At 38.8% G+C, this 12,268-nt stretch overlaps 1 long non-coding RNA gene and 1 pseudogene across 1 annotated transcript; both read right to left on the bottom strand.

Annotated features, from left to right (window-relative positions):
• Positions 1-1,796: 1,796 nt before the first annotated feature.
• Positions 1,797-3,967, bottom strand: LOC149181580 (uncharacterized). The gene is made up of 3 exons (XR_016257546.1): positions 3,879-3,967; positions 1,984-2,079; positions 1,797-1,886 (listed from the first exon to the last, which is right to left on the bottom strand). It is a non-coding gene; the product is annotated as an uncharacterized LOC149181580 (long non-coding RNA).
• Positions 3,968-9,656: 5,689 nt separating this feature from the next.
• LOC149181579 (E3 ubiquitin-protein ligase PUB22 pseudogene) lies at positions 9,657-10,118 on the bottom strand (annotated as a pseudogene).
• Between the last annotated feature and the right edge of the window lie 2,150 nt (positions 10,119-12,268).

The following is a 12,268-nucleotide window of genomic DNA, read 5'->3' as shown; positions in this document are numbered from 1 at the left end:
ACAAATATAGAATGCAAACAAATGCACTAAAAACCAAAGAAACCTAGTTCACTGGCCCTTTCCTTCTCAAATGTCTCAAAGTACTCTCTTTCAATTCCTTAAGTGCCTGCATAAATGGTTGGGACATGACAAGACAAATAAATAAAGGGAGAGAAAAATTAGATAAAATGAAACACCCAAACTCAAAAATAAGACCATTACCAAGGCAGGTGGAGGATGATAAACCATTGGGGTCTGCATTTGCTCACAGGGATGGCTTCAAGTAGGGATTTCACCAGCACTAACTTATCCCCCTTGATGATAACCATCTATTACACCATATTGACATCTCCTTTTCCACCTTAGAAACCATCCACACCCATTATATTTTTTTGCAGTCACTGAATTTAAATAAAGACATAGCGTTGCGATTACAATTGAGCTAAGGACAATTCCACTCAAATGTATCTTCTGCTCTAGAAACATTAATTATATCTTTTGTTATATTTGAATCAACAATGATTGTCCAACCTGTTCATAGTTTCAGTTCCTCTGTTACACTTCTAGTGAACATCAATTTAACTATTTTAGAAATATTGAAGCGCTGTGTGAACAGTATTTGATTGCATTAATGGCTTCCAATGAGCGTAGAAATTCATTTGGGCTTACATGGGCCTAAGCAGTGGGATTATTCATACAACAACCAGGACACAGCACAGAAAAACAAGTCTGTGGTCTTGACCAGATTAGCAGATTATAACAACTAACAAGAAGATGAAATGTGCGGCGTCTGCTGGGGCCAAAATGGTGAAGGAAGGGACTTCCGTTGGTATCCGTTGGGCCAAACATCAATACCACAAAAATGCCCAGAACTGAAATGGTAGTCAGTGTCCAAAATTAGCAGAAGAAATGAGTGTGGGAAGGGCATATATGTGATCTATTTTGCTTCTGTTGTATTCTAGAGCAGACTTATATTGTATTAATTTTTGGGCTAAAGTTTTGAGTATATTAAATGACTGAACCATGTAGAACCATTGACTTGACTTTACATATATGGTTGTAAGGCCTCCTGGTTTTAGTCATCCATTAAAACAGGGGATATTTGTGCACTAAATGTTCACTCCATGCTTTATTTTTCTGCTGAAAAAATATTTGAATCAACAATAACCTCACAATCATGTTCAAAAGGCCTCTCATTGTCATGCTTATTTGAACTAAGCACTAATCCAGCATTGTAGGCTTCCTATCATTTCCTTGATTTTAGTCTCTACTTCAAAGCAAGATCATTCTAAAGCTACATTTATAAAAAATGATCTATTATTATTTTTTTGAGTAAAGGTTCGCCTTTTCATTATGCCATCAATCATTCACAACTGATTTGACCTTGCATTATTGATTTTCCCGATGGGAAAACAGACCAATAACACAAGTTTATGAAGGCAAAGTAACCCCAAAGCACAGAAGTTGGGATCTTTCTAATGATGGGCATTACTGCAAGGCAGCCAACCGCCATCAGAGATTGCAACAAATTACTCAATTGTTGTTCTTTCACCTCAACAGGAAGCAGGTCATCCACGTCCTTGTCAACATTAAAAATTGATTCATCAACTGGGCATCCATATTCCCAGTACTTGCGGCCAACTGAATTGTGGTCTCTTTCAATTCCTTAAGTGCCTGCATAAATGGTTGGGACATGACAAGACAAATAAATAAAGGGAGAGGAAAATTAGATAAAATGAAACACCCAAACTCAAAAATAAGACCATTACCAAGGCAGGTGGAGGCTGATAAACCATTGGGGTCTGCATTTTCTCATAGGCTTCTTGCATGTTTCTGTATAATTGCCCTAAGGTTGAATTTTTCTGCATACTTTTCCAGATTGTTGTCACTAACTTGCTAAGCACCAACTGTAACAAAAGTACTTGTAAGTTACTCGTCTATAAAATGTCTGAATTGTGTCTTTTCCCTGAGAAGCTGCAATTGATAATTCCAATATATTAGTACCTGATGTTTGAGGGTAGCTAAGCCTTTCATGTGCATTGGAGATTCAGGAATAACACCATTTGAAGGAGGTATGCCAACAATACCACATAAAATAGTCTGTCACAATAAAAGGAAAATTTATGAATCCACTAGAGATTTTTTATGGAGGTGAAAACAAAGAATGAAGAGTTAGATCAAGATGTCTTCAGGAGAGCAAAAGCTCTTCCAGAATAGGGTAGCCAGTGATAATTGAACCTAAACATGAACCCTGACAAAAATTACAACATAGTTCTAAATAATATATATTTACTGTGGTAATGGGCCTTGACACAATCTCTGCAATAATGGCCCTGCTTGATACAACATCATTTTTCAAGGGTTTTTTGTGAACTTTCCTTTAAACTTTTCTATGCAGACTTCTTCCCTTTCTTCTTAGTGATTTCAGTGTAAGTGCTCGGTATACACTCTTTTAAGTGAATCTGTTCCAGCAATGTTCTTTCTGCAGTAACATTCCACCAAGAAAGTTAGCCACTTTATCAGTGGCATTCACACTGGTCACAAATGGCTGAAACATTTTTTTCAACCATTGGAATAGTGGCACTACGAACTTTAGGATCAATTCTATCATCAACTGCTCCAAATTGATCTTGCACATCCTGAATACGTATCGTATAAACAGTGATATACACAACCAATCATTTAAAATGCATACAGTCATTTCCTAGAATAGAGAATCCTTGTTCTGTTAGAGAATCCTAGTCCAAATCTTACAAGAACTAATCAAACTTCTAATTTGAGGACCAATATGATCTGCAATAGTAAAACTTATAATGTACTGCACATCTTCATTGTGTGCCAAAAGCTTTACTAATTCTTTAGCAACAGTGCAATTTGTCTTCTTACCCTCCACAAGTCTTAACAATCAATTCTTCAATTATATGTTTAGCACCCTTCACTTGAAGATAGGATAATTCTTCCCATCAAGCTTAACGTTGGGTAGAGGGATGCTTTAAGATGAAGCTATCCTCCCCCTTGCTCAACAATTCTCTACAGATCTCAGAACAGAACCAAAGGTAATCTCAGGAACAGCGTACTATACTACTATGACAAAGAACCACAATTCTGAAAGAAACATCGGTTTGGTTAGGATCTTCAAACAGCTACCAAGGAATCAAGCAAATGCTGCTCTGCAATTCCAAGACTTCAAGTATCCAGATGCATTGCATTGCTCTATGGCACATCAATGCAATTAATTAAGCATAGAAATAACATCTCTATGTAGCGGCACTTAAAATATTACAAAAGGTGATCATTCACTGAGGTACATTCCAAAAAATATATAATTATTGTTGCCACATCATCCAGATTTAGAATAATAATCTATTGGAATGGACACATTGATAAAAATTCCATTGTTGAGTTTGGGTTTGAGTTATTTCTTCCTCTAACTGCTCTCCAAAGCTAACTATTCAAACCAAGTCACCCTTCAATGACATACAACTCACAAGGTTCTCAAAGGCAGAAAAATCAAAAGCGTATAACAGTTAATATGTCCTTTACTGCTCCATTTTCAGGTGAAAGATTCTCAGTAATATAAACAGATCTTCCAATAGTCAACATGTAACAACAACCAAGAAAATATAGGAATCCACCAATAAACTATAATGCAAGGTCTTTTTTCTCTTTTCAAAAGGTTTCCATGAAAAACTTGTTCAAATTCATTTGTAGAGTACCATGTAGGTACAACAGTCGTGAAATCAGATACATTATGGAAAAATGACCAAAGGCAATCTCTCAGATTTCTCTAACACTGTAGTGTTGATGAAATTCCACTACTTCAAAGTGCTTACAAGTATTGTCAAACGGCAGTACATTCTAAATTTACTCATATTACACTTGAGAACTAGAACACATACCGCTTGAGAAGAGAGCTGCTGCCGCTTCAAGTACCTCAAGCTCAAACTAGTCTGTTGTTCTTTCTTGCATCAAAAGAACTGAGTACAATAAGAAACAAGTTCCATGAGTATAAAATAAACAAATACAAATGAATATTACATTTTTTATCATCACCCAACGAACAAGAACCAAACAAAACTCAAGTCTAAGGGAAGGTTTATCAACTTGATGTCGAAAGAAGTACCATGAACAGGTATACCCCATCTTCCGGAAAGCAATTGCAATCCCTGAGAAAAGAAATCATCTTATTGTCTACCACAGTACAGATTATCGACATCTGAGACAAAAATTCATTCCCAAGTAGTCCAAAGCACCTCATAGCAGTTTCTCTATTACAAATCAGACAATATTAATACAACAGATTTCTTGCCTCGAAAACTTTTCAAAAGGTCTATACAAAACTTGAACTACAGTCTATACAGACACTGTGTTCAATCCAGATTTTGATTACAAACACCATTGAGGCCATACGGTATCTCCAATTTTTCACATCATTGAGGTCATCAGTATCTCCAGTTTCAAACAGCATTCAGGCCACATTTGCTTCAAAGTGCTTACAAGTATTGTCAAACGGCAGTACATTCTAAATTTACTCATATTACACTTGAGAACTAGAACACATACCGCTTGAGAAGAGAGCTGCTACCGCTTCAAGTACCTCAAGTGTAATATGAGTAAAGTTAGGCCTAAGCACCTTTATTATTGAGATTGAGTGCTTTCAAATACCAGGAGACAGGTGTGTGTGTTGACTTCAAGTTTGGCCTGGGAGAATTACACACTTTAAGCAGATTCTGTGAGGTTTCAAGGCACAGTGGGAACAAATCTTCAACTAAGGAGGTTGAGAACTGTCTAGTGACCTAGAACAACTAAGTGGGTTATGCGAAGATATTTATTAAGGGTGGTTGTGTTGAAGGTAGTAGGGAGGTTTAGAACGCAAGACAGGGGCGAGTATAGTCACTGTGAGAAAGAACTTGTGGAAAATCTGGGAAAATCAAGATTGTTTGTTATGTCAAAGGTCAAAGGAATAGAGCAATTGACTAGTGGGTCATAACGTAAGGTTCCACAGTTAAGGCTACTAGAAAAAGGGACCGGAAGAGCCAAAAATGGGAAGGTGAATGAATGAGATGGACTACGTTGAATGATGGAAATATGAGAGTAGCCAAAAGGTATGCATTAAGTGGTACTAGAGCAATATTGATGCTCTTGGGGATTGACAAGTGATTGAGGAGGTTTCTGCAGTGAACCAAAAAGATTTATAAGATTGCTCGTGAAGAAGAGACATCAAAGTTGAGACAAAGAAACCAAGAAAATTTTGGGCAAGAGGAACCTAAGAAAAAAAGTGAGGAGAGAAAGAGATTGAGAACGGAATACAGGATTGGAGCATATTAAAGAAGTACCAACCAAGTGTAGAGCTAGGAAGAACTGAGATATTGAGACCTCAGAGGTTAAGGAACTAGTAGGTAACTGGTTTGTATTTTTTTTTAAATGTATACAAGGAGTTAATCCTTACAGTGGTAATAGTAGAAGGAGTGGTAACAGAGGACCAATAAAGTTCTTAAAGTGTATGGCAAGAAACTTACAACAAATAGGCTACAAAACAAAACATAGAAGGTTTCTAGCTGAGGTCCTCAAAGAGAAGAGAACAAGTGGAGTTCTCAAAAGGTGAGAAAAGTGTAGAAGCCATAGAAGACTAGAGCATGCTCAAGTGGGTTCCAGAGGAGGGAACCAGAGGAATACCAAAAGCCTAGGTTGAGGTGAAGTGGGTGAGATATTGGGTAACAAGTGATGGAGAAGAATTGTTAAAGGGGCTTGAGTGTAGCTCACAATGAGCAAGAGAAAGCTCACAAGAAAGGAGGAAAGAAGATGGCTACTGATGGACATAATTCAAAGAGAGGCCATAACAAAAGGGAGAAGCATGCCAAGGAAAATGGCATGAGTAAAGAAGAAATTGAAAAGGAGATTTATGAGTTGAAGGAGAGATTCAACATAGTAAAAATGAGGCTTGAAAGAGAATACCAAAGGTAGAGATGGGACCTAAGGAAGAAGGCCAAATTACTTGTCAGAAAAAATATTTTAAGAGGAAGCCCCCTAAAGCTAGAAAGCTAGGGAGGAAGATGAAGCACCTGTTGAGCCTAAAGTTGAATTAGTTCACTATTTTGAACCAGAGCAGGGAATAGTCCTTGATGATGAGGAAGATGTTGAAGAGAGACTATCAGAGAGTCTCATGGACTGCATAAAGAGTTCAAATCAACATATGGATTTGTTGATAGAAGATATGGTGGAAAAAGCATCATAACAGTAGAGGGAGCTACACAAAGAGGATGTCGATGAGACAATAAATGAAAGTCTCATGGGAGGTTAGCTAGAAGTGCTCGTAACATATATACCATATGGGGCTAAAGAGCTTGGTGATTATGATACTGATGCTATGTGTATAGATGCAGATGATAAGGATTTTCAAGAGGGACAATCATTCATAGTTGTCATAAGAATAGAAGAAAGAGAAGGAGTACCTTCCTAAAGCATGGAAGGAAGACAAAATTTGATGTTGGAGGCATCAGAAGAGGCCAGGTAACATTTTATTTTTAAAATTGGTGAATTTTATGTGAATGCATGCTTTGCATGTGAGGAGAATGGACAACTGGTCCAAAAGGAGAACGAGAGAACTAAATTGATCCAAGAAATCCAAATTGAGGTAGTAGATGCTAGACAATCCTCAAGGAAGGATGAGTTTCCAAAAGGAAAAAACAATGCATAATGAAGCCAAGATAACCTTGCAAGCAATTTTCAGAAGTGACCATGGATCCTAGCAGCCATGTGAAAGATGGATAACAAAACCAAGTTTATGTTAAGACAAGGAAGGAGGCAAAATTATCCCTCAAATGTCATTAAGGAGGAGGCCTTGAACAATCAAAGAATGCATCTATAAGAGAGAAATTGTAGAAGAGGGGATGAACAACATCATGATGCAATGTTCTTTAGAGATCGGTTGATCAATCCAAGGTTTAAGGATTGGCTTGAGTAACATTGTTCAAAGAATGCAATCAATAAGACAAAGGTGTCGAGCTTATTGCTGCAACTGGAGAGCTTGGTTCAACAACAAGAATTATGAATGTTGGCACCCAAGGTATAGTACAATTAACCACAAAGAGAGACTCATTTGTCATGTGAAGTCCTTGAGATGAAGACTACAATTGTGGAGGAGATTGTATTCTAGTATGATGGCAAAGGATAACCAAATGAAGAGGAGAAGGGAGAAGGATTATCTCTCATCGGGCAACGATGGTGGAGGTAGCCAAGTTTTTTGAACACATTAGAGTTGTTGTTGGATGATGAAATGACAACTAAGGTAGTACATTCTAAATTTACTCATATTACACTTGAGAACTAGAACACATACCGCTTGAGAAGAGAGCTGCTGCCGCTTCAAGTACCTCTTATGAAAACTTTTCAAAAGGTCTATACAAAACTTGAACTACAGTCTATACAGACACTGTGTTCAATCCAGATTTTGATTACAAACGCCATTGAGGCCATACGGTATCTCCAATTTTTCACATCATTGAGGTCATCAGTATCTCCAGTTTCAAACAGCATTCAGGCCACATTTGCTTCAAAGTGCTTACAAGTATTGTCAAATGACAGTACATTCTAAATTTACTCATATTACACTTGAGAACTAGAACACATACCGCTTGAGAAGAGAGCTGCTGCCGCTTCAAGTACCTCAAGCTCAAACTAGTCTGTTGTTCTTTCTTGCATCAAAAGAACTGAGTACAATAAGAAACAAGTTCCATGAGTATAAAATCAACAAATACAAATGAATATTACATTTTTTATCATCACCCAACGAACAAGAACCAAACAAAACTCAAGTCTAAGGGAAGGTTTATCAACTTGATGTCGAAAGAAGTACCATGAACAGGTATACCCCATCTTCCGGAAAGCAATTGCAATCCCTGAGAAAAGAAATCATCTTATTGTCTACCACAGTACAGACTATCGACATCTGAGACAAAAAATCATTCCCAAGTAGTCCAAAGCACCTCATAGCAGTTTCTCTATTACAAATCAGACAATATTAATACAACAGATTTCTTGCCTCGAAAACTTTTCAAAAGGTCTATACAAAACTTGAACTACAGTCTATACAGACACTGTGTTCAATCCAGATTTTGATTACAAACACCATTGAGGCCATACGGTATCTCCAATTTTTCACATCATTGAGGTCATCAGTATCTCCAGTTTCAAATAGCATTCAGGCCACATTTGATATAAATAGTGCTAACTGACCCATGACTCAGGCAAGAAAACACCCAATTCCCCCACTCAACCCTATGAACCAGCCCATACTTGGCAACATGATTATAACGCTCCCTCTCACCATAAAAGACATTTGAGACAATTGTACCGAGATCAAGCTGAATGAAAAATATGAACAATACAACAATCATTGCCTAGATCTTTCCAACACGAACAATACATGGGAATCAGAAGCAGGAAGTTGCCTTCTCCATCACAATATTCATCTTGGGATACTGGCAGACTGCAAACATCCAAATGCTGTAATATTTAGGGTAAGTACTGATAACTTTCCAGCTCAACAACACAACAAAAGGGAGGACACAGACAATCATAAAAAGACTAAGCAGATCACGGCTGCTTATCCCATGCTTGAATATCAGCAGAGTTAATATACCTTTTACACGAACATGAGAATAAAGGGGCCTAATTTCTCGCGCTCAGCCAACAATTCGGTCAAGTACCGACTGTTGTTGTTGCTGCTGCAGTGGCATGAGCCGTTCAAATCCAAGAAACAATGGATACCGAAACCAGAGAAGAATAAGCGGATTGAAATCTGAAAATGCAAGAATATCCCACCGAAACTGCTGCTGCTAACTAGAACATTTAGATTTTTGAACTAGATGAAAAAACCTATTTCAAAACCATTTTTATACAGGGACCCAGGAGCCATATACACCAAAACAGCGGGCTGAATCCGTCAAAACAGGTAGCCACCCTCCATTTCAAAACAAATCTAACATCCCATGACCAAATCGACCCTCACAAACCACTCCCGGGACCAAATCGACCCTCACAAACCACTCCCAAACCAGAAAACCCAAACTGTAAATCAAAAATGGCGATTTTGCTCTCCCAAACCAGGAGCAAATATCAAAATGGGGCGATTTTGATCAAATACGATTCTGCAAATATCAAAATGGGGCGATTTTGATCAAATACGATTCGGTTAGTTTATCCGCCCTGGGTTAAAATAAAAAAATAAATTAATTTTTAAATAAAATATGGGCTAATTATATTAAAAAAAATTTATTATTTTAATTAAAAATTCGCCCCATTAAAATATAAAAAGCCTTAAATTTCGCCTTTGGGCGATTATTCGCCCCTAAAATTAACCTTGTCCAACATCCCCCCTTAATGATTACATTACATGAAAATAACAAAATAATCAAGCTTATCAGTAGATGCTCCATCAAGTTGCCTCATAACCCTCGGAAAGGTGTAGTTGGCAAGTTGGATTCCCAAGTTCCCTTCCTCAACTCCCGAATCAAGGACCTCCCGAAGTCAATTACTGGACAGCATCCCAATCTGTCGCATAACCTCATTAGGAAACCACTTCCACGTCTACCACTAATGAGGGATCCTTCCCTAGATCCGCAACCGCCATACTATCTAGACAACCATCCATATTGAGCCTTACTGCTACTTGATATTTAAATACTGGCATCAGACACATAGTTGAACTGCTGGTTATTTGCATGCAATTTCAATACCTCCTTCGCCTTCTGCTTCGTTTTCTCTGCGCAACAGAGTTGTTGAAGAATACACAGTTTAGACACACCTCCACACTGAAGCATCTCCCGAAGAATAGACGCAGTTGAAGAATATATGCAAAGCGACCACAGAATTCGAACTGCTTTCTGAGTGGCAATTTCTAAAACCCTAATAATCTTGTTGGAGATGAGAGCAATGCCCATCTCGTGATCAGCCATGGCAGCCCTTCCTTCTGCATAATCCACTAGCATGTCGAGCAGATCTAATATATTTTCACACTTTGGCTTCTCGGCCTCTGGAAGTAATTCAATCAGACAAAATACTGTGCCTGCCTTTATAGCCATTAATCTGTTATTTCTGGACCTTTTACATATTGCTACGAGGACAACCAAGGCAGACATGATCGCCTGATGGCAGGATTCACCCTTTATGATCTGTAGGAGACCTTGGAAAATATTAATCTTTTGCCTGCCGATAAATTCCCAATCAGATATCCAAGTGGAAGCCTTCTGCAATAAAACGACCGCGCGTTCCTCACCTTTTTCAATCAGATTCCAAACGTGGATTCCCTGTGAAACATGACCGGGTCAGCCACGATGGGTACTGTATTCATATAAGCTCTGGGCATTTCCGGATAAAAGCAGTCCAACACATCATAGTTGGCAGTACCCAATGATAGCAGAACCACCGACAGCGTCAGGGAGCCCGACGGCGGCAAGATCTACTACGGCATCGCCACGCCCCGGGGCCTCTGGACGTTTGGAAGCCTGAAAGGGTCGGCGCTTGACACGTCCTGCCTGAGGCTCAAGTTTTGGATCTCGTTCCCGGACGGATCAATCCACGCACTTTTAATTAACTACAGACAGCCCAGAAAAGACGGTCCAGCTCCACGCAGTTGCTCCTCAGGTAGATAACATAGGTTCAGATCTAGCTCTGATACCATGATAGAAACAACTAAAATCACACAATCACAAACACTCAATCATATATTATGCACAAATGGTGCATGTGTAAACACACTCACACACTGATTACATTCAGATCACTCTATTAAATAGAGTTTTTGAGATCCAACTTATTCCTAATTTGGAGAGAGTGGTTGAGAGAATTTCTCAACCATCACAAACCAATTTCTCAAATATGGAATGTAAGCATTAATTTCCAACACACTACACATCCCTCATTTCATATCCCCTACCCCTCTCTCATACACATTCATCCTATTCCCCTATTGCCAAAACTAAAACCCTACATACATAATTCCTACTATCCCCAAAACCCTAATTTGCATTCCCAAAACCCTGCCACTCCCAAAGACCCTACAGTCAACATATAATCCTTCACTCACTGTCCCAATCATCAATCCCATTCATTAAATAGCAAACACCTATTATTGAATTAAAATCTCTTCATAGTCATCGCTTCAAAACAAACAGTGGCAAATATGGAGACAAATTCACCTTATGAAAGGGATGAGGAAACAGTAAGTGATTCCTCTCAAGAACTTCATGCACCCAGAAAACCTCACAAGGGAGGCAAACACATCTGAGAGGAGCCCACTACACTTACAGAGCTATTGGCTTGTCCTCTTGCTATAGCACGTTTCAAACATCAATCTTGCTATCAGTTTTGCGAGATGGTAGAAAGAGTCAAATACCACGATGAGCTTGCTAGATTATTTGTCCTCCATCTTCACAATGGCCAGGTCAATTTGGTAGGTGTTACATTCACCTTGACACCTGAAACTATAGTTGAAGCAATAGGTATTCCAAATGTGGGAGAACAATGGAACAAGGGACAGCTAGTTGAAAAAGAGCATTATGAGCCTTATATCAAGGCTGGCTATCAAAAGCAGATCAGTAGAGTGTTCCCTTTCAGATACCTACAGGACACATATGCTCCTCTCATGAAGCTCATAATCAAATATTTCAGCTGTGAAGGCAAATTTTCTCGCTTGTACGCATACCATATTAGATTATTGATGCATTTCACTAGGGTGAGGATGATGAACCTCCCCTATTTCATGTGCTGGAATATTGAGAAAATGACCACATTAGTGAAAAGGAAGCCTCCTCATCAACAGTACAACAACATTTATCACTTTGCATTGATCAAGATTGTGGTGTTGCATCAGCTGAGCTTGCTGAATGTTTCATGGGATGATTTCATTTCACATGAGGTTTTCACAAGTCCTCAAGTGACCCCATTAGTTTTTCATGAGGCAAGAGGGCCTTCACATCAGCAAGAAGTGCATGAGACTCAAACCACCAGTGTGCCAGTATTCATCACTTATCAAAAGGGGACAAGGAGGCTATTTGCAGCAACAAAACGAGTACTATCTCCACCCGGGGTGGAAGGGGTCTCGTTTCCTTCAACAACAAAGTAGGTATAGGACAAAGGTAAACAACCAGTGCATGATGAGGGGCCTTCAGAAGGTCAAGAGAGAAATTTCATTCTCATTCAGGATGAGGACATTGATTTGGGCCCCCAAAGCTCAAGACAAAAAGAGATCATCCGGGAACAAGAAGCTGGCATTCATGTCTTAGCTCTT

The sequence above is a fragment of the Pinus tabuliformis genome, chromosome 3_2, assembly GCF_031772625.1.
Source record: "Pinus tabuliformis cultivar Carrire ecotype Pingquan chromosome 3_2, CPIR1, whole genome shotgun sequence".
NCBI lineage: Eukaryota > Viridiplantae > Streptophyta > Pinopsida > Pinales > Pinaceae > Pinus > Pinus tabuliformis.
Note: the sequence above shows the minus strand (reverse complement) of the source record. Positions and strands in the feature narration are given on the sequence as shown.